This window comes from Nycticebus coucang, chromosome 1 (genome assembly GCF_027406575.1).
Source record: "Nycticebus coucang isolate mNycCou1 chromosome 1, mNycCou1.pri, whole genome shotgun sequence".
Classification (NCBI taxonomy): domain Eukaryota; kingdom Metazoa; phylum Chordata; class Mammalia; order Primates; family Lorisidae; genus Nycticebus; species Nycticebus coucang.
The window spans coordinates 167872179-167897104 of NC_069780.1; the positions used below are offsets into that span (position 1 = coordinate 167872179).

The window sequence follows — 24926 nt, forward strand, 5'->3', positions numbered from 1 at the left end:
TCAGGATGCTGATTTCAAAAGAATAGCAGTGAAGCTGAACAGTAGCCTAATTTGAAAATGTAAGAAAAAGGATCACACATCTTTGGAAAAATTATCTGAATGAAAATTTCCCATTTTAATCAGAATAAAGCACGTCTACCGAATGAGCAGAAATGTTAGTGCATTACCCAATTAATTGAAAATAAGTCACTGCTGGGCCAGGCGCAGTGGCTCATGCCTATAACCCTAGCACTCTGGGAGGCCAAGGCAGGTGGATCCCTTAGCTCCCAAGTTTAAGACCAGACTGAGCAAGAGGGGGACCTGGTCTTCACAAACTAGACGGGCATTGTGGCAGCGCCTGTAGTCCCGGCTATGTGGGAGGCTGAAAGAGGATCACTTAAGCCCAAGAGTTTGAGGTTGCTGTGAGCTGTGATGCTGCCACACTCTACCTAGAGCAACAGAATGAGACTCTTGTCTCAAAAACAAAACAAAACAAGTCACTGAAACTTGAACTATAACTGGTCACAATCATATGATGGATGCCACACTGATAGAGATGGAGATGAGGCAGAGGTACATCCCTGCTTCCATCTTCCATCTCCATCTTATTTGAAAGACTGGATGCAAACACACAGTTTATTAATTCATTTCCCTTTAAAAATAATGTAACTCTCAAACAGAGCTTAACATGAGATGACCTTGTCTGACATAATTCTAACCAGAAACAGAAAACCTTGATACTAGCTATAGAGCTTCATTAGATTTCCTTGAGTATCAAAAAATAACTTATAAAGGCTGTTGGGTTTTCCTTTAGGGGGTGATGAAATGTTCTAAAACTTGTCATGATGGTTAAATAACCTGTGAACATACTAAAAAAAACATCCAATAGTATAGGTTCAGGGGCTGAACTAAATGGTATGTGAATGATATCTCAATAAAGCTGTTATTCTTTTTAAAGCTTAAATAATCTCCATCGCCTTCTCCAATCCTTAGAATTAGGAAAATTACAAGTTAGAAAACTCTAGGCTGACAAAACAGAACTTCAAAGGAACAAAAGTCAACAAGCAATACCCTTAAAATGCTAAAATGTGGTTATTCTAGATTTTCTTTATCTAGCTATTAATATTTCTCTATCATTGCCCACCACTGATTCAGAATGGTTCCTCTCTTCTACCTTTGAACTACTCCTCTGCCCACCACCCCCAACCCAACACCCACATCCGAGGCAAGGATCACCTTGTAAGGCAGTGGTGCTGTTGCACATCATCAGCACAGGGGGGCATCTTGGGACACCACCCAGGTGTTCTATAATCAAGGAAGGGCTAGAAACCTATCTTTTTCTTTTTTTTTTAATTTCTCAGGTAATTCAGATGCTCAACCAGATTAGGGAACCACTATTCTAGATTTGACTAATAATCTCCCACCTATAATTTACACCTTCATTCAAGAGACATGGAACAAATTATATAGAATCAGTATCTTCCAACATCAACTATGTTTGAATCTGTCACACTGGGGAAGGAGGGAGCAGCAATGAGAGGGAGCCTCTACACCAGCGGGTCTCAACTGTATTAAAGGATCGCGGCATTAGGAAGGTTGAAAACCACTGCTCTACATTCTAATTCTACGTGAGCAATTATCTGGTCACACACAGCCACTAAGGACAAAATTAACTCACAAACACAGATGACAGCTGTACACACATGGACATTTTTCTTAAATCACAAGAATACATTAGCACCCAAGATATCACACCATGGCATTCAAAGGCAGTGGTTTAAAATCATTTCCTCTGGGAGCAGTGGGGCTCATGCCTGTAATCCTAGCACTCTGGGAGGCCCGAGGCAGGTGGATTGCCTGAACTTAAGCATTTGAGACCAGCCTGAGCCAAAGTGAGACCCTGTCTCTAAAAATAGCTGGGCATAGCCGGGCATTGTGGCGGGCGCCTGTAGTCCCAGCTACTCGGGAGGCTGAGGCAAGAGAATCACTTAAGCCCAAGAGTTGGAGGTTGCTGTGAGCTGTGTGAGGCCATGGCACTCTACCGAGGGCGATAAAGTGAAACTCTGTCTCTACCAAAAAAAAAAAAAAAAAAAAAAATAGCTGGGCATTGTGGCACCTGTAGTCCCAGATACTTGGGAAGCTGAGGTGAGAGAATCACACTTGAACCCAAGAGTTTGAGGTTGCTGTGAGCTATGACGCCACAGTACTCTACCAAGGGCAACAAAGTGAGACTCTCCCCCCAAAAAAAATTTTTTAAAGGGCGGCACCTGTGGCTCAGTGGGTAGGGTGCTGGCCCCATATACCAAAGGTGGCAGGTTTGAGTCCGGCCCCAACCAAACTGCAACAAAAAAAATAGCCGGGCACCTGCAGTCCCCCCTACTTGGGAAGCTAAAGCAGGAGAATCGCCTAAGCCCAGGAGTTGGAGGTTGCTGTGAGCTCTGATGTCACAGCACTCTACCGAGGGCAATACAGTGAGACTCTGCTTTAAAAAAAAAAAAAAAAAAATCATTTCCTGCAAATCACTTCAGAATCAGAGAGGCAGCAAAAATAACAATGCCCTCTAGCTTATCCTTCCCTAATAGAATATGGAGATACTTCTACCGACTCCTCAACCACATTAGAACACTAACACACACACCCAGATGGGCTTTAGGATATTTTTCACCCAAGATAAAAAGAACATCATACTTCAAATCCATACCACTGAATACGGTGCTGAGCAAATGTAAAAAAGAAAAAATATAATAGTATTTCTCTCCTTGTCAACCTCTACCTCTTCTCCCTGAAGTGCTTGGCTTTCCTCAGCAATAATCTCTCTGCAACCAAGATGGAATTTTAACCAAAAGCTCTGCAAACATTCAATTCTCTCAACTGGTAAAACAAACACATTCTGCAAAAGGTTCCTGCAAACTGACCGGCCCAGATAACAATGTCCTTCGTCCCAGCTCCTCCCTCTGGGTAGAAACTGCTTCGAGTCCCTGCTTCTTGGATGAGGCTGCGCCTAAGAATTATCTCATGTTATGTCTCTTCTCCTGAAATCAAGAGTATAAAATGAGGGTCCAAGCCCAGTGGATGCTGCTCCCCTCACCCAACTTCTGCCATGTCTAGCAGCTTAGTCTTGTCCCAGTAAGACAGAATTTTAAACCTAAACATTCAGGTTCTGGGAACTGTGAGCTGACCCTGCGGCAGACTCCAATCTGACCAAGGGTACCAATAGAGAGTAATAATCTTTTCAAAAACCACCTCATCATGAAGTGTTAAATACCACAGAAATTGAAAGAGTGGAAATATTTATGGGCTGGAAAAAAAATCAGAAACATCTTCCTATTTAGGGAAGGGTTATAACTGGCCTTAAAAGTAACACAAGATTTAAGCAGCGTGAGGAGAAAAGGGTGTTTTGTCCACCTGTCCCAAATGTGGGGCACTCCCTTCTCAGATTTTGCAGGCAAGGGTCAGACATGTGTCCAATCCCCTCAAGGGGTCCTATAAATTTTTCTAATGAAGCTGAGTAGATCCTGTGGTTTGAATGTGTCCCCCAAATGTTCGAGTCTTAGAAACAGAACTGCCAGTGTAACAGTAATAAGGGATGGGCAATGGGGCCATGAGGGCTCCACCCTCCTGGATGGATGAATGCCATTGCCGTGGTGGCGCGGTAGTTATCAAAGTGAGCCTGGCTTGTTTGCCCTTTCCTACTTGTGAGACACTGAGCACCATTTTCTTGGATTTCCCAAACACCAGAACCATGAGCCAAATAAACTTTTTTTTTTTAGAAATTACCCATTTTGTAGCATTCTGTTATAGCAACAGAAAACGTACTAAGACAGTAGGTGTGATGGGAATCATTGCATAATTCCCTCCAAAGGAGCACCTCCCCTAGCCTACCCCTTTAGACCTCGACATGAGCGAGGATTTCAAGAGCCCTGTTACCAGTTTTCAGCAAATTCGACAATTTACATCTCAGACTGACCACTACTTTGGAATAAACAATTTTCAGAGTAGGATTTTCATGTTGATTATACTCAGGCTCTTGCAGGTAATCAATAAATGTTTCACAAATGAACGTGCAGGACAAAGATATGGATTAGGGGCTTGGACAGACTTCAGATCTTACTTTTGACTTCAGCAAGGCTCTCTTTGACCCTGAGGAGGGTGAGTGCTCTGACATCAGTTAGCTTCAGTGGGATTTGTGTAAATGCAACATAATTAGGTTTCACCATGTGCAGATGGAAGCACTAAGTAGTTTTTAAAAACCCAAGCGCATTTGGCCTGAGAAGTCTTGCCAGGTTGCCCCTCCTTTTTCCTCCCTGCCTGCCCCCTTCCCTCTCATTGCAGCATCTCCTCAACCACATGCTAACCCCAGCTAAAGGTGCCCATGACCATTTTCAATAGCACAATGTTAGGGTCAGGGACAGCAAGGATCATCAAACGGAAGTATGGAGGCAAGTTCTCAGGGTAAAGATTTTATCAGCCTGATCCTGGAAAGAGCTGTGAGGCAGACCAAGGACCCTCCCACCAACCCAATTAACATGATGTCTGTTATTTCACATGAGGTGCTAGCCCTGCTGGTCAGGGAGCTCCTCAGGAAAATGTCCACCCCAGAGGACACCAAGGTTTAGCTTCTGACCTTAGCAAGGCTCTCTTCATAGTCAACAATCAGCCAAAGTTTGCTATGGATGGATGATCACTAATGTTAAACAGGAAGCACAAAGATGCATCAGTCATCCACACCAAAGAAAGTGGCCAGTCCAAGATGCAAATATTCAAAGGATTTAACCGAAAACCAGCAACAGGGCTCTTGAATCCCTCACCCATGTCAAATCTAAAAGCATGTGAGATTGGGGAGGATCTTTCTTTGGAGAGAATATGCATTGATTCCTATCACGCCTACTCAGCCTCATGACAGAGGCTTATAGGACTGAAAAGACTGGACAGGAGAATCTAAAATGCAGAAAGAGAAATTGGCCCATGCTCCAAAACTAGGAAGGAAGAAGAGGTTACTGCTGTGTTGTGATCAGCCTGAAAGCTGGAGTTTATTTGTGCATAGATGTGTGTTTCCTATTGTCTTGAATTCTGTGAAAAAGGTTGGGCTAGAAAGACCAAGATGGCAGAAAGAAGCTGACTCCCTGATGGAGAAGCAACAAACCAAAGTGAGTTCATCTCCTTTGCTGAGGGAATTGCAGGAGTAGGGTCCCCAGGGTGGCCCAGGAGTGGAGCAGGAAGAGAAGAGGGATCTCCAAAGAGCCCTTCCACTGGCTTGGTAGAGCTTCCGCAGCAGAGCACACAGACTGAGTGGCTTAAACAATAGAAGATAAAGTCCAGGATCAACGGGCTGGTTTCATTCTGGAGCCTCTCCTTGGCTGCGGACAGCTGTGTCTGCCTGTGTTTTCAGGTGGTCTCTGTTGTGTGTGTGTCTATGTTCTAATCTCTTCTGAGGACACGAGTCCTACGGGATTAGGGTCCACCCATGACCCTGTTTACCTTAGTATCTCTTTAAGGGCCCAATCTCCAAATACCATGACATTCTAAGGTACTAGGGGGTTAGGACTTCAACATAGTGGGGGAGGCGGCAGGGTGTGGACAGCATGGCTCTGTCTTGCTGTAGTTGCTCCAATACCACTTGCCAGCCAGTAAGAACTTTCTTGTCCCTCGTGGCTCTCATCTTCACCCACCCCACTCCCAGTTTTCCCACAGGGAGATTCCTGGAGGGATCACCCACCCTAACGAGAGAATAGAAGAGGCAGAGCAGCAGGGTAAAAAAGGGAAAGATATTTAATGTTAAGTCAAATTTCACCTTTTTAGCATTATCTGAAATTAGGCATTCCAATTCTGAATCGATGCTATTTAGTAGTTGAAATTGACTATAGAACTTTTTTAAACATGTAAGAATAAATAATGAGAAAAGCCGTAGATTTCATCCAGAGGTGAGGAATACACTAACTTTACTGAATAACTGCTTTATAATTAATAAGTCTTATTTATTCTATAAACCAGATACATATGAATAATGACTGACTGAATAAGCAAACAAATTTTATTCAGCATTAATTATGAGCCGGGTGCTTTCATATCTATTATCTCTTTTATGAATTAACTAAGGTGCAGGTTAGAAGATGGCCCAGAGGATAAAGAAGTTTAGGGTCGAAAAATGATATAACAATGAATCCTTTCTAAAACACTCTAATATCTCACTTTTTTCATAGAAAATAAATGAGCACATCCTTTTTAAACCATAAATATCATTCAATATCATAATGATAATCACATAATAAAACTCGTTTGAGTCCTAATGACCTATTTCACAACTCTTTATCCAGGGGGTGACACTTCTTTTAAAAACCAAATATATCAGCTTGGAGCCTGTAGCTCAAGCGGCTAAGGCACCACCATACACCAGAGCTGGCGGTTCGAATACAGCCTGGACCTGACAAATAACAATGACAACTACAACCAAAAAATAGCCAGGCATTGTGGCAGGCGCCTGTAGCCCCAGCTCCTTGGGAGGCTGAGGCAAGAAAATCACTTAAGCCCAGAAGTTGGAGGTTGCTGTGAGCTGTGATGCCACGGTACTCTACCCAGGGCGACAGCTTGAGGCTCTGTCTCAAAAAAACACAAATATATCATTCTTCTCTGAGACTAAAACCTGCCATCAACCAGGACTTGTCCATGAATCAGCCAGAGCTAGCCACACTGATACAAAATTGGCTATTACTCCCTGTCTGTCAAATCTGCTACTCACATGCTCCAGTAAGCCTCGCAAGGAAGAGTCCCAAGGTTACCTCCTGCCCTAAAGCCATCCAATTTAAAAAGCATGGGCTTAATCAAAAGACGCTAGCTCTGAAATGTCAAAATTATTCTAGGACTAACAAATTCCATTTGATTATGTCTTATATTCATGTTCTTTTTAAGATGATCTCTAAAATGCCCTCCCTGATCTATGCTTTCCCTTTAATGTTCATTTCAGTATCTCCTTCTGAACACTGCACTGCCTTCAACTATCCAGAGAAAAACTGCCCTGCACGTGCCTAGCAACCAACCCCAAACTGCATGGTGTACGTGCCATGAGTAGGTAAGCTCCTTAGCGTTCTCTCTCCAAAGTCAAGTCCTTGAATTTGACCCATTTTGAAACCCCAAAGAACACATTACTTTAAAATGACTGGTCCAATCACCAAACAGTATTGGTAAAATTATGAAATGGCACAGCCATTATGAGATGCAGTCCACGGCCTCTTAAAAAGTTAAATATAAATTTACCCGACCCAGCGATGTCCTTGCTATGTATAAGAGAACTGAAAACATATGTCCCCACAAAAACTTGTACGTGAACATTTATGGCAGCCGTGTTCATAACGGAGGAAAAAACTAAACAGCAGTCAATGAGATAAAGAGAAAGTATGTCATTTTCATATAATGGAATACTGTCCAGCAATAGAAAGGAACAAAACGCTGAGCCACGATGGGCACGGGTGAAGCTCAGAAACATGGTGCTGGCTGAAACTCGGACCCAAAACGCCACACATTGCAGGATTCCATTTCTGTGACATGTCTACAAAAGGCAAATTTACAGAGACAAAAGGTAGATTACTGGCTGTCTAAGGCTGAGATTGTCAACAACAAGGGACTGCAAGTGGCATAAAGGACCTTTCTGGAGTGAGGGAAATGCTCTAAAATTAGATTGTGGCGACAGTTGCACAATTCTGCAAATTTACTGAAAATCACATAATTGTATGCTAAAACTGGTGAATCTTACAAAATGTAAATTATACCTCAGCAGAGCTGTTTTGGAAAAGATCAAAAGCAAAAAGTAAAAGGGAGGTCCATATATAAAGTGGTTACGAAAAATATTTTTAGAGTAAGTGGGAGTATAGGCTTTATTCATGGCTATATTTAATTCTTGTTTTTACTCTAGAAAGATTCAAACACCAAAAGCTGGCTTACCACATATATCTTTGGTTCTTTGATTCAGATTCAAAAGGGGGATAACTTGGACTCTCATATTCCGAAATGCTGAAAATGTCATTTACCATGATCACAGGGGTTCGGTTTGGCCTGCTCAATGAGTCTCTTTACCCAGGCATCCATCTCCTCACTACGATTCAGAGTAAGAGTTACATAAATAAGTTAATACAACAGATTCTGCGAACTCTGATGCCCTAGGAGCAGGAGGAAGGAAGCGGATGGAAAGCCCGAAAATTCTTTCTGCTGCCCCAACTATCACATTTGGACACTATTCAAACATTGTATATTCAAAAAAAGGACATTTCTCGTTCTCAGATGTCACAGTAAAAGAGGCACCTAGAATATCAACATCAGAATTGCAGATTGCATTTCTGCCTATTCAGTGAATATCTAAGGTCAGCAGCTAACTTTACTTCATGAACCCACAGTCATAAAATACAATAGCCTAAATGAAATGAACACAGTGGGATGTTCCTTTGAACTTGCAGGTTAGAGAGCGCATGTTTATCCTTCCCTTGCCTGGCTATGAGCTGCTTCCTCAACTATTCTGCCCCAGCCCCTGCAGACCCCAACCTCCAGAGTATTCCACTCATTACCTGCTTCTGACAGTGGGGCAGTCCACAGGACACCTGCCAGCAGCAATCCCAGTATGAATCTTCTGGCCTATTTCCATTCTAAAAGTAAGTACTGTTCTTCGACTCTTATAGGAACTAGGCCAACAATGAAAACTATTACAATTGACTGGAAACAAACACCATTAGACTATATTAAAACCCTCACAAAGTAAAAAGCCACTGTAATAGCCGAGTCCAAGAGGAGCTAGTGCTTGGGGTCTGGAGATGGGGTGGGCCCTATCTGCTGCCCAGGGACTTGAACCCACAGAACTGAGGGGGTACAAAGAAGGAAAACAAGGAAGTTATTCCCTGAGCTGAGGCTAAAGAGGAATGAGAAAAACCTTCAGGAAGGCAGCAACAAGGAGAAAGGGACAGAAGTAGGGAAGCCATAGGGAGTGGAGGAGAGATGGGACACCGAGGTAGAGCTGGACCAGAACACTTCAAGGCCCAGAGATAATCCTTTGACAATCCCCGAACAGTTAATCCTTGAATAGTGGTGAAGATATGATATACGAATGCACTGTCACCTGCCCTAATTTATTCTGAACATGACACCTGGACGAAAAGCCTAATATAGTGGTTCAACCATCAAGGCGTCATTCCCCAGAGGCCACGCCAGCCTGGATTTGCCACAACACAAAAGCCTTTCACGTCTTTTTCCATTGGAAGCCACAGGCTGCTCCATGCCTGGGCCACGGGGGGTCTAGAACTGCCTGCCTGGTAACTAAAATGAAACATACTCCTGTTAACTAAAATGAAACCCTGGACCCTCTATCTTTCTATTTCAACCACTTTCTGTGCAGTAGCATAAAAAGCAAACAGTATTATCATGAAGGATGGGGAATGCTTCCATTCACAGAAACCCTGGAAAGAAACTATCATTAAAACAGAAAAGAAAAAAAAACAGTATCGAAGATTTCATGTATTCCCTTTACACCCCAGACATACCCGCAAACCTACATTCCTCACACCTAATGCTAAGAGGGTTTACACGATAATATTATCAGGACAACTCAAGAACATGCAATTTATGAGGAAAGCTAAGAAACCTAATCTGTCTTACTCACGTTACATGCATTGAACACCAAGTGTGAGACAAGTACACAGGCAACGTAGAAAAGTACTCCAGCTTACAAAATCAGCTCTATTGTTAAAAGAAGTGCACACAGATTAACGCACTTGCACAAAAGCAGAGATAAAGACTTACAAACCAAAAACTCAAATGCTTGTTATACCGTGTGTGATCAATTTCTGATAAAGCTATTATAATTCTCTACAGAAATGCTGAAAGCTAAGGACAAAATTGCAGTTAACTGGGTAAAGACACAGCTTTATCAAACATGCATTTATTGAAGGCATTGTAGGTGCCAGGTGGAGCTGGGATTACAGGACCTAGAAGAGGACATATTGTTACTGAGACCGTGCTGTCCCATACCATAAACTGTTGCCACATGTGGCCTCTGAGCATGCGAAATGTGACCAGTGCAAACTAAGACGCACAGCGAATGGAAGAGATACAGTGGATCTCAAAGACTTGCTAGGGAAAAAAATGTCAACTATATTGTAAAGTTGTATTTGGATTATATGCTGGAAATGACAATCTTTGGCTATACCGGGTAAAATAAAGTATTAAAATTAATTTCATCTCTGGCTCGGTGCCCATAGCTCAGCAGCAAGAGCGCCAGTCACATACACGAGGGCTGGCGGGTTTGAACCCAGCCTGGGCCTGCTAAACAACAATGACAACTACAACAACAAAAATACCCAGCCTTATGGCAGGCGCCTATAGTCCCAGCTACTTGGGAGACTGAGGCAAGGCCCTAGAGTTTGAGGTTACACGCCACAGCATTCTACCGAGGGCAACATAGTAAAACTCTGCCTCAAAAAAAAAAAAAAGTTATTTTTAAATTGTTTTATTATAAATGCATAGCATTTAATGTTCATAAGCACCTCAGATGCTATTATTATTACCCCCAGCTTTCAGGTTAGGAAATTACAGTATAGAAAGTTTACTTGGCCAAAGAGACACAGCTTATAAATAGAGACAAGATTTAAACAAAGGTTCAATTTCCAAGCCCAAGGCACAACACAGGGTTGATTACTAGACAACACCCAAAATTGTTAAAAGTCTGGCCATCAGACCAACCTTTTAAGTAATTGAAAAGATCAGTTGCCTTTAAAGAAAAAACAGTCTTCAGAACTGCTGCTGGCACATGCAGAGGTCCCGTTAGGAAGTCCGAAGGGAACAATTTACAAAAAGCATTCCTTCTGCCAGTCCGCCCCCACTGACGTGGAGGGTAGCACCTCTACCTCCCTGTCCTTCTCACATGGGAAATGTGTGCTTAGTAAATAATTTTATTAAACTTTCAAGTTGATAAACCCTTTATTTTTACTTCAAATTAACATGAGATTATAAATTTTTAGGTTACAAGGTTCTCATTTCCAGAATAAAGTTCCAGTTGTAAAAGAACCCCTCACCCGGGGGCGTGTTATACAGTGCACACTGCATGAGATCCCACCTCACGCCGCCCCCCTTCCCTCTGACCCCTCCTGCCTCCCTCTATCCCTGTACTAGACTATATTTGTTTTATTGTTCATATGAGCAATGTAATTGTTTATATATTGCTTTTATATTAGCATTGAGTACACTGGATATTTATTTTTCTACTCTTGCAATACTTTCCTAAGAAGAATGCATTTCAACTTCATCCGGGTAAATGTAATAGATGTCAAGTCTCCCATCTTTTATATTGGCTCAGTGGTATTCCATGGTGTACATATACCACAGTTTGTTGATCCATTCATGGGTTGATAAACGCTTAGGTTGTTTCCACAACTTGGCAATTATGAATTGAGCCACAATAAACATTCTGGTGCAAATACCTTTGTGGTAAAATAATTTTTGTTCTTCTGGGTGGACACCTAGTAATGGGATTGCATTGGAAGGTCTACTTTTAGATCTTTGACGATTCTCCACACTTCTCTCCAGAAAGGCTGCTAATAGTTTGCAATTCCACCAGAATGTAGAAGTGTCCCCTTCTCTCCACATGATTAATCCTTTTCCATATACCTATACTAAAGATACAAAATCAGTAACAGAGAAAATGGAATTATAATCATAAACAAATGAAGTGGCTATTTTTACACTCAGCTGAGCTGACAAAGTACAGATTGGAGTGGAGGATTCCACATCTTGGCAACAATTTACAAAAGCAGAATGTCTAGATACTTAACATAAGTCCCCACCATTAGGGCATTCCTGTTCCTTAGAAATTATCCCATCCTATACAATTTTCTCCCAGCTATAAAAATGAAATACTACAATTCTTCAGGACAATAAAAGCATCAATTTTATAATAAAAGTAGAGCCCTAAAAAATGTTATCCAATGGGACAAGAGCAAGGCAGGGGCACGTAGGTGTGTTTGTTCTGAAAGCCACAAACAAAAGCACCGGCAGCTGGCACGCTGCCGCCAAAGCCCGCAGCAGTTATCACAGGACAGAGTGAGCTGCGCCTTGTTTCTTTTGCCACCGTGGATATAAACATCCACTTTCAAAGTAATGAGAATCAAACGTCCTTTGTTCCAGGGGGTATGCACTTAAAATAATCAGGGGTTGTTTTAAAGAAGAGAAGAAAGTGAGCTTGTTGCCAAACAAGGCGCAGATAATACCACAGCCCTGAACAGATTGGCTGGGAAACGGGTTTAGTATAGGTGTATTTGGAGGAAATCAGTGCACTGTGCCTGTCTTAGTCAGGCTTTTAGAGACTCCAGAAGAGCAGTAGAAAAGAAAATAAACAGCACATTCAACACTGTATAAAGTTGTATAGCATAGAAAGACTCTAATTACCCAGGAATTAATCAAGATTGCTGAGGGGACATATACATGAGGTTAGTGGAAGAGATGAGCTTTTCCTCAAAAAAAAAAAAAATCAAAAAACACGCCAAGAAAATCCTCAATGAAGATTGAAGATACTGGTTATCATTTCTTTTTTTTTTTTTTTTTGGCCGGGGCTGGGCTTGAACCCGCCACCTCCGGCATATGGGACCGGCGCCCTACCTGCTGAGCCACAGGCGCCGCCCCTGGTTATCATTTCTATGCCTACATTTTGAATAGTTTTTTTCCCCCAACTTACAAAAGGCTCATAGGAAAGAAACAAGTTTTTTTTTCTCAAAAGGGAAAATTATCAGCACCAAAGAAAATCCAAGGACTTTTAAAATTTCTTTAGAAAATAGCCTGAGAAGAGGTCAGGCAAGATGGTGGCTCACACCTGTAATCCTAGCACTCTGGGAAACCAAGGCGGATGGACTGCCTGTGCTCACAGGTTTGAGACCAGCCTGCGTCAGAGCGAGACCTCGTCTCTAAAAATTGGCAGGTGCCTGTAGTCCCAGCTACTCGGGAGGCTAAGGCAAGAGAACCACTTAAGCCCAGGAGTTTCAGGTTGCTGTGAGCTGTGACATCATAGCACTCTACTGAGGGCAACAAAGTGAGAATCTGTCTCAAAAGAAAAAAAAAGTGTGCTCACTTCAGCAGCACATATACTAAAATTGGAACAATACAGAGATTAGCATGGTGCCTGCGCAAGGATGACAAGCAAATTCGAGAAGTGTTCCATATTTTTTAGTAAAGTATCTCAAGAATGGAAAAAGTATCCAATGTACTCAATACTACTATGAAATCAATATAATCACCTATACATTCCGAGAAGGGAAGAGAAGAGAGAGGGGAGGGGAGGGGAGGAGAAGGGAGGACATTTGGGGGACCTCACCTAATGTGCATGAGGCAATGGTACATTTCAAAACTATTAAGAAATGAGTATAAGTGTGATGAATGTTACTTAGTTCAATGTAAGCATTTCACAATTGTAAGTATATCAAATCAGTACTGAACCCCATAAATGCATCAGTGCACACAGTTATGATTTAATAAATAAAAATAAAAAGACCTCAGAAGGTTCTGAAAGCACTTGAATCACTTGCCCCCCCATGACATACATGGATTGGGCTTGAAGGAAGATTTGCAGGGAGAGCGATGGGCAGAATGCACCCCACCCCACCCAGTGTTGTGGTCTCCTGATATATTCAATGAAGGACTCTGAATACTTCCTAGGATCCCGGCATTTGTTTGTGGCCAGGTCCTAACTTATGTTTTTCTTTTAGCTTCATTTCTTGAGGAAGAAAGAAAATGCAGCCCATCGTCCATGAACCTTTTGACTCAGGAGTTCCCACATCCTCTCGGTGGGAGGGAAGAGGCACTGGCCACTTCTCTCAGCAGTCCAACTCAGGATTTCCTGTCAGTTCTGAAAATGATCAAGCACTAATATGTTAACTTTCATGGGAGGAGATGTTCAACTTACTTGAGCATGCTTGTCAAATTAAGAGGCTCAGCACAGAATCTGTACTCATTGACAAAGCTCGATAAATAGATCTGTTTATGTGGTTTTCATGTACCAGGAGGATAGATGCTAAGTGTCTCGGTTCTGTCCCTTTTCTGACCTTCACACTGCTACAGTGCCACTGGCCTCACCAGGGACTCCCAATTTTCACCCTATTCTTCCACATGAATTGTCCAACTCTGTACAAGCCATCTTCACAGGTAACAATTACAATTAGCTACCTGCAGGACTCCCAAGGTCACTATGTACATCTGAGAGAAAACAGAAAAGTGTAAGGTGTAGGAGCCCAGTGCTGTGAGCAGTCAGAACTAAGGTCATGTCCCCTACTGTCCCTTTCCAAGGAAGCATTTGTACTTCCCCAGGTCTCAACTTCATCTATAAAGAATTTCCCACCACACCACCCGACACCCACCACTAACAGTCCACCTTGAACTAGAGCAGCTTGTGAACAGGTCTTATCCTGGTTAAAACTCTAAGCCCATGAGAGTAGGGCTTGTCATTCACCCAGGGAAGTTCTAACATTCAGTTATTCCATCAGCACGGATCACTCGTGGGAAATCTGACAACGAGTAAGACTAGCCCTGGCCTTATGCAGGGAGTCCTGCAGCACAGTGCCTATCACAGGGGAGGGGCACCAGTCAAATCAGACTAACTTCCCGTGCTGCAGGCAGGTTAGCATCCCTTTTTGCCCAATTTTGGACTGAAGTGGGTTGAAGATGTTCCCCAGGATGAATACCCACAAAAACAGCTCCCTGAGTCTGACTGGCACTGCCAGCGCCTTCCTCCACTTCCCACGGAAGGGTGTTTTCCTCTGGAAAAGGCGGCTTCCAGCCAAGGGCCAGCTCTCCAACTAGGAAATGTGGGGCTGACCTCCTCAGGTCACCATGGAGACAGCCCCATCAAGACCAAGGTGAGAAGGGCAAAACAAAAAGAGTTGGAGGTATTTCTCCCCTCCCGCAGGGCTGAGCAATCAAAGCCTATGCTGTGAACCCAGTATCACCCGGTAGAGCCAGGGAAATCTCAGTCTCCTTCTGCCAATGGCAAAGCCAGGAAACTGCTGGCACCCAAAAATCAGAAGACAATAATGCAAACCTAACTTCAGGCCAAGCAGCATGTCACCCTTGAGGTAAGAAAGCTACGATTAATACTGGGAATTCTTCAGTCTCCATGAAATAGTCATACTACAGAGCCACATTTAATTACTTCTAAATAGCATTTTATTGTATCCAAATAGAAAGAATTCCTAAAAAATGGTCAACAGTCGTAGTGGTGACTGGTTTTCAAACTCACAGTATAAAACCCACAATTATTACTTTTCACTCAAGTGTGAAAGGTTATCAAACTCCTATGGAATGGTGATAAGAAATACAGTAGATCCTCTGTAAGTTGACCCTCATGGGAAGTAACAAACTGGTCAACATACAGAGGTGGTGCTGATACGTACTGATATGTACATGTCACGCATATCTGGCCTATGAAAACTAGGTTAACTTAAGGAGGTGGTCAACTACGGAGGTTCTACAGTAGATCAGATCCCTTGTAATTGTACTCTAGAAGCTTGCAAGGTGACTGTTAAAAGTAAACAGGATAGGTGGGCAGTGGTTCACACCTATAATCGTGGCACTTTGGGAGGCTAAGGCAGGTGGATGGCTTGAAACCAGCCTGAACAAGAGCAAGACCCCATCTCTATTGAAAATAATAATAATTAAAAAAAAACTATCAAGGCACCCCGGCAGGTGCCTATAGCCCCAGCTACCTTGGAGACTGAAGCAAGAGGATCAGTGAGCCCAAAAGTTTGAGGTTGCTGTGAGCTATGATGACACCAGGCACTATACCCAGGGCAACAGAGTGAGACTTTGTCTTTAAAAGAAAAAAAAAAGTGGCTCAGCACCCACGTTCAGTGGTTCGGGTTCAAACCCAGACCAGGCCTGCCAAACAACGACAACTAAAACAAAAAAATAGCCGGGCATTGTGGCAGGTGCCTGTAGTCCCAGCTACTTGGGAGGCTGAGGCAGGAGAATCGCTTAAGCCCAGGAGTTTGAGCCCAGGTGAGCTGTGACACCACAGCACTCTACCAAGAGTGACATAGTGAGACTCTTTCTCAAAAAAAAAAAAGTAAACAGGATAAATGCAACAAGGTATTCTAAGTACAGTTATTAGATCTTGGGTTATTAACCTGGGTACTTCAAAGAGGTTCATAAATGGCTTTAGGAGAGGGAGTTCCATAAATCTCTTGAGACTGATAAAAATTATGACCATACAGCATCATCGTATGTAATTAAATTTCCCAAGGAGGGATGGTCCAAAACCTTCATCAGATCTGCAAGAGTCTCCATCTATGCCCCACAAATATTTAAGAGTTACTGCTAGGCAGGCCTTCCTCAATTGTAAAGTGGATTCCTTTAGGAGGAAAACATTTTGCACTATGCCACCGTAGTGAAAAAGGAATCAGTGAACTCTGTGAAGGTTTTCTTTTCTGGCTGAGTTTCCATGACTTTGGCCAGAAAAAGGAACTGAACAGATGTAGTGAAAAGTCAAAAGAGGTAGACATAGCTGTTATTAATTTATAGTTATTTAGCTCCTTAAAAAGAATTTCCAGGCTTTGGTAGATTTTGAAAAAAAAAATTCTATATTAAGCAAACAGAATTTATCTAGAAATCATAATGATAAAAACAAAATTGATTTATCTCATCAATAACAATACCTAATAGGAATAAGAAAAATTAAGTTTTTACCAAAGGTAATGCAGGTAGTCCCGAGTTACAAACATCTGACTGATGTACAACACACACTTATGAACAGTCTATTATAGGTAATAGGTAAATGTATCTGTTTCAACTTACATACAAATTCAACTTACGAACAAACCTACAAAACACATCTCATTTGTAACCTGGGACTAACTGTATAATAAGTGATTGTGAAGGAAATTGGTACAACAAATATTGAATTGCTTATGTTGCGTTACTTGATAATATTCTTTGGTGTTCACTGAATGTCAATTTATGAAAAAAAGGAAAAAAAGAGAATCCATGTATTTTCTTCCATTGTACAATAAACTTATTAGACTACAACCAACAGTTCTCACAATTGGATTCTGTTTATTTAGAAGCCAGGACAAACAAGTTATGAACTGCCAAAGATTTCCCTTTGCCCACTGGTGACCAATAGTCATGGAATTATATGGCAAGACTCTAATTTCCAGTGAATACCATTTACTACGGAAGGGACTGAATTAGATCACAAGTGAGGTTAGACAAGGTGGGACAGATCATAAAAATCGAGCTAATCATTCAGGTAAGATCCAATGCACAAACTTCCCCAAAGAGTGGCCAGGGAGGAAAAGTGTTTCTGTCCTACCTTCTGAACTACAGCTTAGAATTTTGCTTCTGACTACCTACAGTCCTCTGCCTTTTGATTATTGTTTGAATTCTCTACACTAGGATGACACTTTATCTCATGACCACCAGGCGGGGCCGGATCACCTGAGGGGGCTACGTAGTTCAAAAAATATTAATCTCCTACTATGTGACAGATACTTTGCTAGATACACAGAACATGAAGTTGAAGAATAGCGCATGCTTCCCTCAATTAAATAGAAGAATCTTTTGCTTTGTTTTTAAATACATGGTCAAGTTAGTAAAGTTACTTTTAAAAATACTGATTAAATATACTGATACCCATCAATAAGTCTGATGTCAAAGACCACGCTAGTGTTTTGTACACTGTAGAAGGCTGGAGCTGGCAAATTGGCACCTGATAAGCAATTTTTCTCTACTTTTCAGCTCATGAATAACTATAAAACAAAGGGAAGAAATCTCTTTAAATCATGAAATATTTTAATAATCACTTACATCTATGTTTATGGTTTCCAGCTTGAAGGTTAACTAACCCTATTCAGATCTATAACATATTAACTTATTTTAATTATCATTTTATTATGAAGGATAAAAAGGTTGTGCTTCAATACTCTAGTAAAGTTTTTAAAGGATACCATCGAGGCAGCGCCTGTGGCTCAGTGAGTAGGGCACCAGCCTCATATAACGAAGGTGGCGGGTTCAAAACCGGCCCCAGCCAAACTGCAACAAAAAATAGCCGGGTGTTGTGGCGGGCGCCTGTAGTCCCAGCTACTTGGGAGGCTGAGGCAAGAGAATCGGCTAAGCCCAAGAGCTGGAGGTTGCTGTGAGCTGTAATGTAAAGCCATGGCACTCTACCGAGGGCAACAAAATAAAACTCTGTCTCTAAAAAATAAAATAAATAAATACAGGATACCATCAATATCACATCCTATATATGGTTAACTGGAAAAAAAAATCTAGACTCCTACCACCCACTTAAAATCACCCAAGAGGCCTTTGATATATTTAGCTTTGCCACTCCTATACTCATCACGGGAGGTAGAAAACTCGGTCAGCTTCTAGCAAAATAACGCACTGTAGTGTAACAGTCAATGTTTTCTATACCATGTTAAGAACTTCACAATGTGACAGCTCTTAAGAGTATTTCTAGGTATCTTACTACGTACTGGTTGCTTCCAGATCTTCAGATTAAGGTTATCATATTCCTTCTATCATGAAATATCACCCCTCAAAAAAGACTTCATAGATAAAGGCATGAAGTCAGGGCAATGATTGAGGATACCCTCTGCAACAATTCAGAGAAATACATTTTTCTGTTCTTAGAAATTTGGAGTGGTTGGTGTTGTTGAAATGCAAGCAACACCAGCTGCTATGTGGAACTGACAGTCAGCATCCTTTGGCTGTGCATCATTCACATTTATAACACTGCAAAACTAGGTTATCAAGAAAAGGAAAGGTGGGCATGCCTCCAAGCATCATGTTACTTATGTTTTCCTCGGAATCCAGGATTAGGCAACATGTTGGGAGGAAAAAAAAAACTGAAGACAAAGTCGCTTGTGGGATAATTCATAGATATTTAAAAGGAGTGGTTTCTTTAGAAAACATACTGTTCTTTATCCTAATAGAACCTGTAAATAGGACATGTGGGACCTTTTCGCAACCATTTAGGATAGCCAACAGATGTTAAAAGAGAAATTTCCAGTAGAAAATCACAATAAAAAACATATTCATTCATTAAATATTCATCTGTTATGTGTCAATATTGTTGTTGATACTAGGAATACAATAGTAAGTCCTGCCTTCGTGGAGCTCATACTCCAGAACAGAGACAGACAATACTAATATAAATTAAAATACAGGTGGAATATCCCTAATCTGAAAATCTGAAATCCGAAACACTCCAATTTGAGTGCTAATATGACCCTTTGAGGAAATGGTCATTGAGCATTTCAAATTTTAATTATCATTTTATTACAAAGGATAAAATGGTTGTGCTTCAATACTCAAGTTTTTAAAGGATACTATCAATGTCACATACCTATATATGGTTAACTGGGAAAAAAAAAAAATCTAGACTCCTTTTCCCTACCACCGACTTAAAATACACCCAAGAGGAAAATTAGAGTTGCTCACTTATTTAATGCAAATTTTCCAAGATCTGGGAAAAACTGAAGCATGAACCGCTTCAGGTCCCAATCACTTTGAGTCAGGAATATTCAACCTGTATATGGCAAGCTGTGAGGTGGCAAGTGATGTGGAGAAAGTTAAGGCCACAGGGAGGAGATATCTGAGCCTAACCCCTGAGAAGTAAGGGCACACGGCCAGGCTCCGTGGCTCATGACTATAATCCTAGCACTCTGAGAGGCTGAAGCAGGCGAACTGCTTGAGCTCAGAAGTTCAAAACCAGCCTGAGCCAGAGCTAAACCCAGTGTCCCTAAAAACAGCCGGGTGTTGTGGCAGGTGCCTGTAGTCTCAGCTACTCAGGAGGCTGAGGCAAGAGAATCACTTGAGCCCAAGAATATGAGGTTGCTGTGAGCTGTAACGCCACAGCACTATAATGAGGGTGACAAAGTGAGACTATGTTGCAAAAAACAAAAAGAGAAAAAAAAAGGCAAGGGCATAGCCATATAGATAGGGAAGGAAAGTGTTGTTCAGATAGTGGGAACAGCACATACAAAGCTCAGAGGCAGGAATGTGCCTGGCAATTTTAAGAAATAAAGAGAAAGCCAACGTGTTTAAATGATTTAAACACTGCCCAGGCCTAAGGGGTTATTACTTTTGGCAAAATTTTAACTAACAAAGCCAAATTTTCACAAACTGTGAGAGCAGGAAAGGGCCTTTGTAAATGCTTAGTCCAACCTCTTTATCTTACCAAGTCAGAAAAGAGGAAGAGGAGGTTGAGTGAGTAATCCAAGGTCACACAAGCTGTTGCTGGCAGAGAAAAGATGTAAGTATCAGGAATTTAACATGACACTTTTCTTTCATGCTTCAATTTTATAACAAAGGAACCCTTTTCTTACTAAGAAAAAAAACAATGAAAAAAATCTAGTCAACTAATATAATTTTTTCAGAGCTTAACCTTGATCAATTTCACTTTTTTAATTCAACAGATTGCCAGAATACACCTTACAAACATCCTAAATATTTGAGGATTTAACGAAATTATAAATACATTACATAGACCTCACTATCCAGCAATTAATTGTACAGGTAACAATTTGAGCATGAGGAAACATGTCTAAGGATGTTAACTGAATCACTCTATATTACAGTAAAAAAAAGTGGAAACAGACTGTCCCTTGGCAGAAAAAGTGTAACAGTGTAAAACTGAAAACTCTCATTTTCTCTTGGCAAGGAAATAAGTAGACTATAATTTATTCATACATTAGAATTCTCCATAGCAGCTAAAGTGAATAAAGATCTACGCCTACCTTCATGGAATATCCAATTTATGTGAAATGTTAAACATGAACTCATATAATTTTTGTGGATATAGTGGATAAAATGCGAAAGTACTAAAATGTGCTTAGGAACTACATGTACTAACTTCACTTTGGTGATCACCTGAGGATGGAGACAGAGCAGAGGGATGAATGCTTTAGTTCATTTTTATTAGGATAGATATGAAGCAAGTATGAAAATATTAGCAACTCTTAAACCTACACAGTAGAAAAATGGATGCCTTCTCCTGTTATGTATATTAGAAATAGTTAACACTTATTTTTATTTACTTCTTTCTTTTTGATGGATGAAACCCCACCCAAACAGGGTGGACCCACCTAAAAAAGGTGACTGAGTCAACCCCTTACCCTTCCCCCAACAGATGTCCCACCTGGGAAAGGTAAATGGGCTAACCCCTACCCTTCCAACAGATGTCCAACCCAGGAAAGGGAAATGTCCCGGCCCTCACCTTCCTAATCTTTAACATACCCCTCTATCTTGACCCATGTGCTGACTTCCTTCTTGAACTTAGCCTCACCTTCCCCAGGGTGGAATAAAGCCAAAGGTTGCCACACAGAGCCTGGATCCTGTTTTCCTTACATCTCATGTCCCGAAATAATCTTTTATTTTTGGTCTTTGACTTCTCACTTTAAGATGGGGGGGGGTCATGTTGCTTGTTGAGATGGGGGGGGGGGTCTCACTATGTTGCTTAAGTTGGTCTCAAACTCTTAAGCTAAAGAGTTCCTCCTTCTCCGTCTCCCAAGTAGCTGGATGACAGCAACATGCCGCCAAGTCTGGCTGATTATTTTTATTTTTAAAGAAGGAAAGACGCCAGGGAAGGTCAAAAGTTTTCTGCTACATTCTATCAACTCCAAGGCACAAGTGTCTTTACCTCTAAATCTGTTCTTTCAGGTGGCGCCTATGCTTCAAGGGTGGCAACTGTGGCTCAAAGGAGTAGGGCGCCAGCCCCATATAGGAGGTGGTGGGTTCAAAGCCAGCCCCAGACAAAACTGCAAAAAAAAATAAAAAACAAAATAAATTTGTTCTTCTCTTTTAAAGCCTGGGTAAGGGTACCTGCCTCAAACATACTTTGCAAAGTAACAGCCTGGAGACAGAATTTCACCATCAGATACCGTGTGTGCGTGTGTGTGTGTGTGTGTGTGTGTGTGTGTATGTGTGTGTGTGTGTGTGAGAGAGAGAGAGAGAGAGAGAGAGAGAGAGTATGTGGGGGAGAGGGACTATATCATTTCCCTACTGAATCCCCAGGAGGTTCAGCATCAATTCTTTTTATTTAATTCATAGACAAGAGGTGCAGTACTAAGATTTCTCAACTGGGTTATAACTATCACTTCCTCCTCACCCCAAAAAGCCATTAAGACAAATCTAAGAAGTGTGAATGATACAAAAAATTCAGTAATAAAGCACTCACGAATGGAAATGAAAATAGTGTAACATCCCAGCATCAAGCAGAGGACCCTCCCAATTGATGTTATGCAAGCACTGGATAAAAGATAAGAGCTGGATCAATTTCCTTGGAGCCCAGCCACAAACGCCAGGCTGGCGAGTTCAAACCCAGCCCCGGCCAGCTAAACAATGACACGGGGCATTGTGGTGGGCACCTGTAGTCCCAGCTACTTGGGAGGCTGAGGCAAAAGAATCGCTTAAGCCCAAGAGTTTGAGGTTGAAAAAAAAGGAGGGGGAGGGGGCAGTGTCTGTGGCTCAGTGGAGTAGGGCACAGGCCCCCTATGCTGGAGTTGGTGGGTTCAAACCCAGCCCTGGCCAAAAAAAAAAAAAAAAAGTTTGAGGTTGCAGTGAGCTGTGACACCACTGCACTCCACCACTGGCGACATAGTGAGACTCTGTCTTTAAAAATAAAAAATCCACTGCCTGACAAGCCCCGGGCAGGGATGGTGGGTGAAATCACACTTGTTAGACAACATTAAGGAAAGATTATCAGGGTATATCCATTGGTAATAACACTCCCAGCCACACAGGGAACAGTGCCCTGCCTACTGGGGACACAGCAATCAAAATCCAGCCTCCCCGTGATTCACCGTAACTTCTCCAACTCTGTTCAAACCGCAAGGAGATGAGACACTCCTCGCTGAGATGAGCTTCTGCTGTGTCCTACAAATGGACAGTTCCCCTCAGTGCCAGGCCCTGCCAGTCCTGAGATCACATTCCCCAGAGCACGAGCAATGATCTCCCCACCCCAGGCAACTCAAGTGTTCTCTCCCCAGAGAAAAACGGGACCCCATCAAATCACCTGTGAGCCTGCGACTAAAGGGTCCCCCCGGTCCTGAAGTGAGATTTGCCCCTGTCGTCCCTGAAGTAAAGTTGGCTGAGCTGGGTTTCTTGCAAAACAAAGCAGAGCCTGAATACACAGCCATGAGATGGCCGCGGGGAGGTCACTTCTGACCCTTCCAAGTTATACTGGGATCCATCTGCTTTAATCCTCCCGGTCTGTTGCATCTCTGGGCTTTAAGGCCCTCTCCGGAAAGGGCGAGCGCGAAACTCAAAGCAGCAGCAGATGAGCCCAGCAAACTGCAGACACCAGACCTGGGCGCAAACCTGCCCAGGATACCCGGCCTCCCGGGCAGGGTCGCGGTAGGCGGCAGGCGCGGGTCGCACCTCCTCATCCCTCCTCCCGAAATCCCAGGGACCCTGAATGTGCCCCAACTCCAGCACCCCTCCTCCCCGCCCTCCCCCCAGCTACCCCAGAGAAAAGGGGCACTGGCAGGCCCGGAGTGGTCCCGCCTGTGCCCTCGGGCCGGCCGATGGGCTCCTTGGAGTCCGGAGAGGAACAATAACGGACCCTGGGTCTCCTGAGCCACCGGAGTCTCCCGCTCCCGCCTCTCTCCCCAGCTCCTTCAAGTTCAGCCGGGAGGTTGCTCGCGCTCAGAAGAAGGGACGCGGGAGAAGCCGGAGCGGGCAGGACCAAGCAGGTGGGACAGGGTGCCGACTCCAGGGCGCACCCGGAACGCCCTCTCGGGGTCCGCTCATTCATTCCCACTAGCGCTCCCTCCGCAGCACCCCGCGGCCCCTACCCTGCTCCCTGAACCGCCGGCCTGCCGGGCGGAAACCCTTCTCCTAACTTGGCCGAGTCCTCCCCCTCCACCCGGACCCTCACCTTCCTCCTCTTCTTCTGGTCCCCAAATCTGCTCTCCGCAAACAGTTGGTGGCCCGCGGCCGGCGGCGGACCGGGAGCTGTGGCGGGACCCCCAGGGCCGCCCTGCTCAGCCGCTCCCCAGCGCCGCGCCGCCTCCCTCGCCCGAGCCCCAGACACAAAGGCGGGGACGCGAGCCCAGGACCCCGAGCCCGGCGCCTCCCAACTCTCGGCGCGGCGCACTCACCCCATCCAGGCGGCGGCGGCGGCGGCTCCCGGGCCCCGCTGGCTGCGCCGCTCCGCCCGCTGTTTGTCCAGGAAAGCGCGGCCGCCAGGCTCGCTTCCTGCTCGGCTTCCTGCGCCTCTGTCCCTCCTCCTCCCCGCCGCTGGGGTCAGTGGGCGCCGCGGCTCCCGGGCAGGGCCGGCGGGGCGGGGGCGGGGGCGGTGGCAGCACCACGTGGCCGCCCGGCGCCGGCCCCCGCCGACCTGGATCCAGCGGGAGCTGGAAGGGAGGTGCTAACCATTCCCCTCCCCTTCCACCCCGCGCGGCCCCAAATTCCGCGAGTCAGGTGACCCCGCCCCGCGCTCCGGTCGGGACTCGGGGGAGGTGCACCCTGCGCGGCCGCCGCGGCTGCCACCCCATCCCTGGGGCCCGCGCCCCTGGGCGTCAGGGGCTCGCTTTTAGTTTCCGCGGATCGTGGGATCCTTCTCCGTGGGTCTGTTTCATCATCGTAACCTGGAGTTCGGGGAAATCACCCGCGCCCTGACCCCTGCGTTTAGGACGGATGAGATCCCAAACAGTATTAACTTCTGGTCAAATTCCAAAGTCCTTTGTGGTCGCTGCGGGTGTCTTAAATAAGTCACCGATCGTCTAGCCCTGTCTGAGCAGAATCAAACTGATTATGTTTTCCAAAATTATTGAACAGAAAGTAAACTAGAGCGCGCTCACATTTTCCGGACTGAACCAATGGGTTGGAGTGACTGTTTCCTGACACTCATCAGGTGGCAAGACAACACCGCCAGCGTGCAGTTGTTCTCCGGGGAGTCACAGAGGAGAGACCTACAGCCTGAACTAACC

At 43.7% G+C, this 24926-nt stretch overlaps 1 protein-coding gene and 1 non-coding gene across 5 annotated transcripts in view; one reads left to right on the top strand and one right to left on the bottom strand.

The window, feature by feature from the left end:
* RAI14 (retinoic acid induced 14) overlaps positions 1-24258 on the bottom strand; it is a 146663-nt gene extending 122405 nt beyond the window's left edge. Inside the window, exons 1-2 of one of the 4 annotated variants that reach the window (XM_053592416.1) lie at positions 24096-24248; positions 21635-21752 (exon numbers count right to left, since the gene is read on the bottom strand). The gene's annotated coding sequence lies outside the window, so the exon portion shown is untranslated. Of the gene's footprint in view, positions 1-21634; positions 21753-23872 lie in introns of all 4 variants that reach the window. The other 3 variants (XM_053592403.1, XM_053592436.1, XM_053592410.1) reach the window with 3 other exon arrangements.
* Positions 13065-13168, top strand: LOC128592423 (U6 spliceosomal RNA). The gene has a single exon (XR_008381865.1). It is a non-coding gene; the product is annotated as a U6 spliceosomal RNA (small nuclear RNA).
* Positions 24259-24926: the final 668 nt, after the last annotated feature.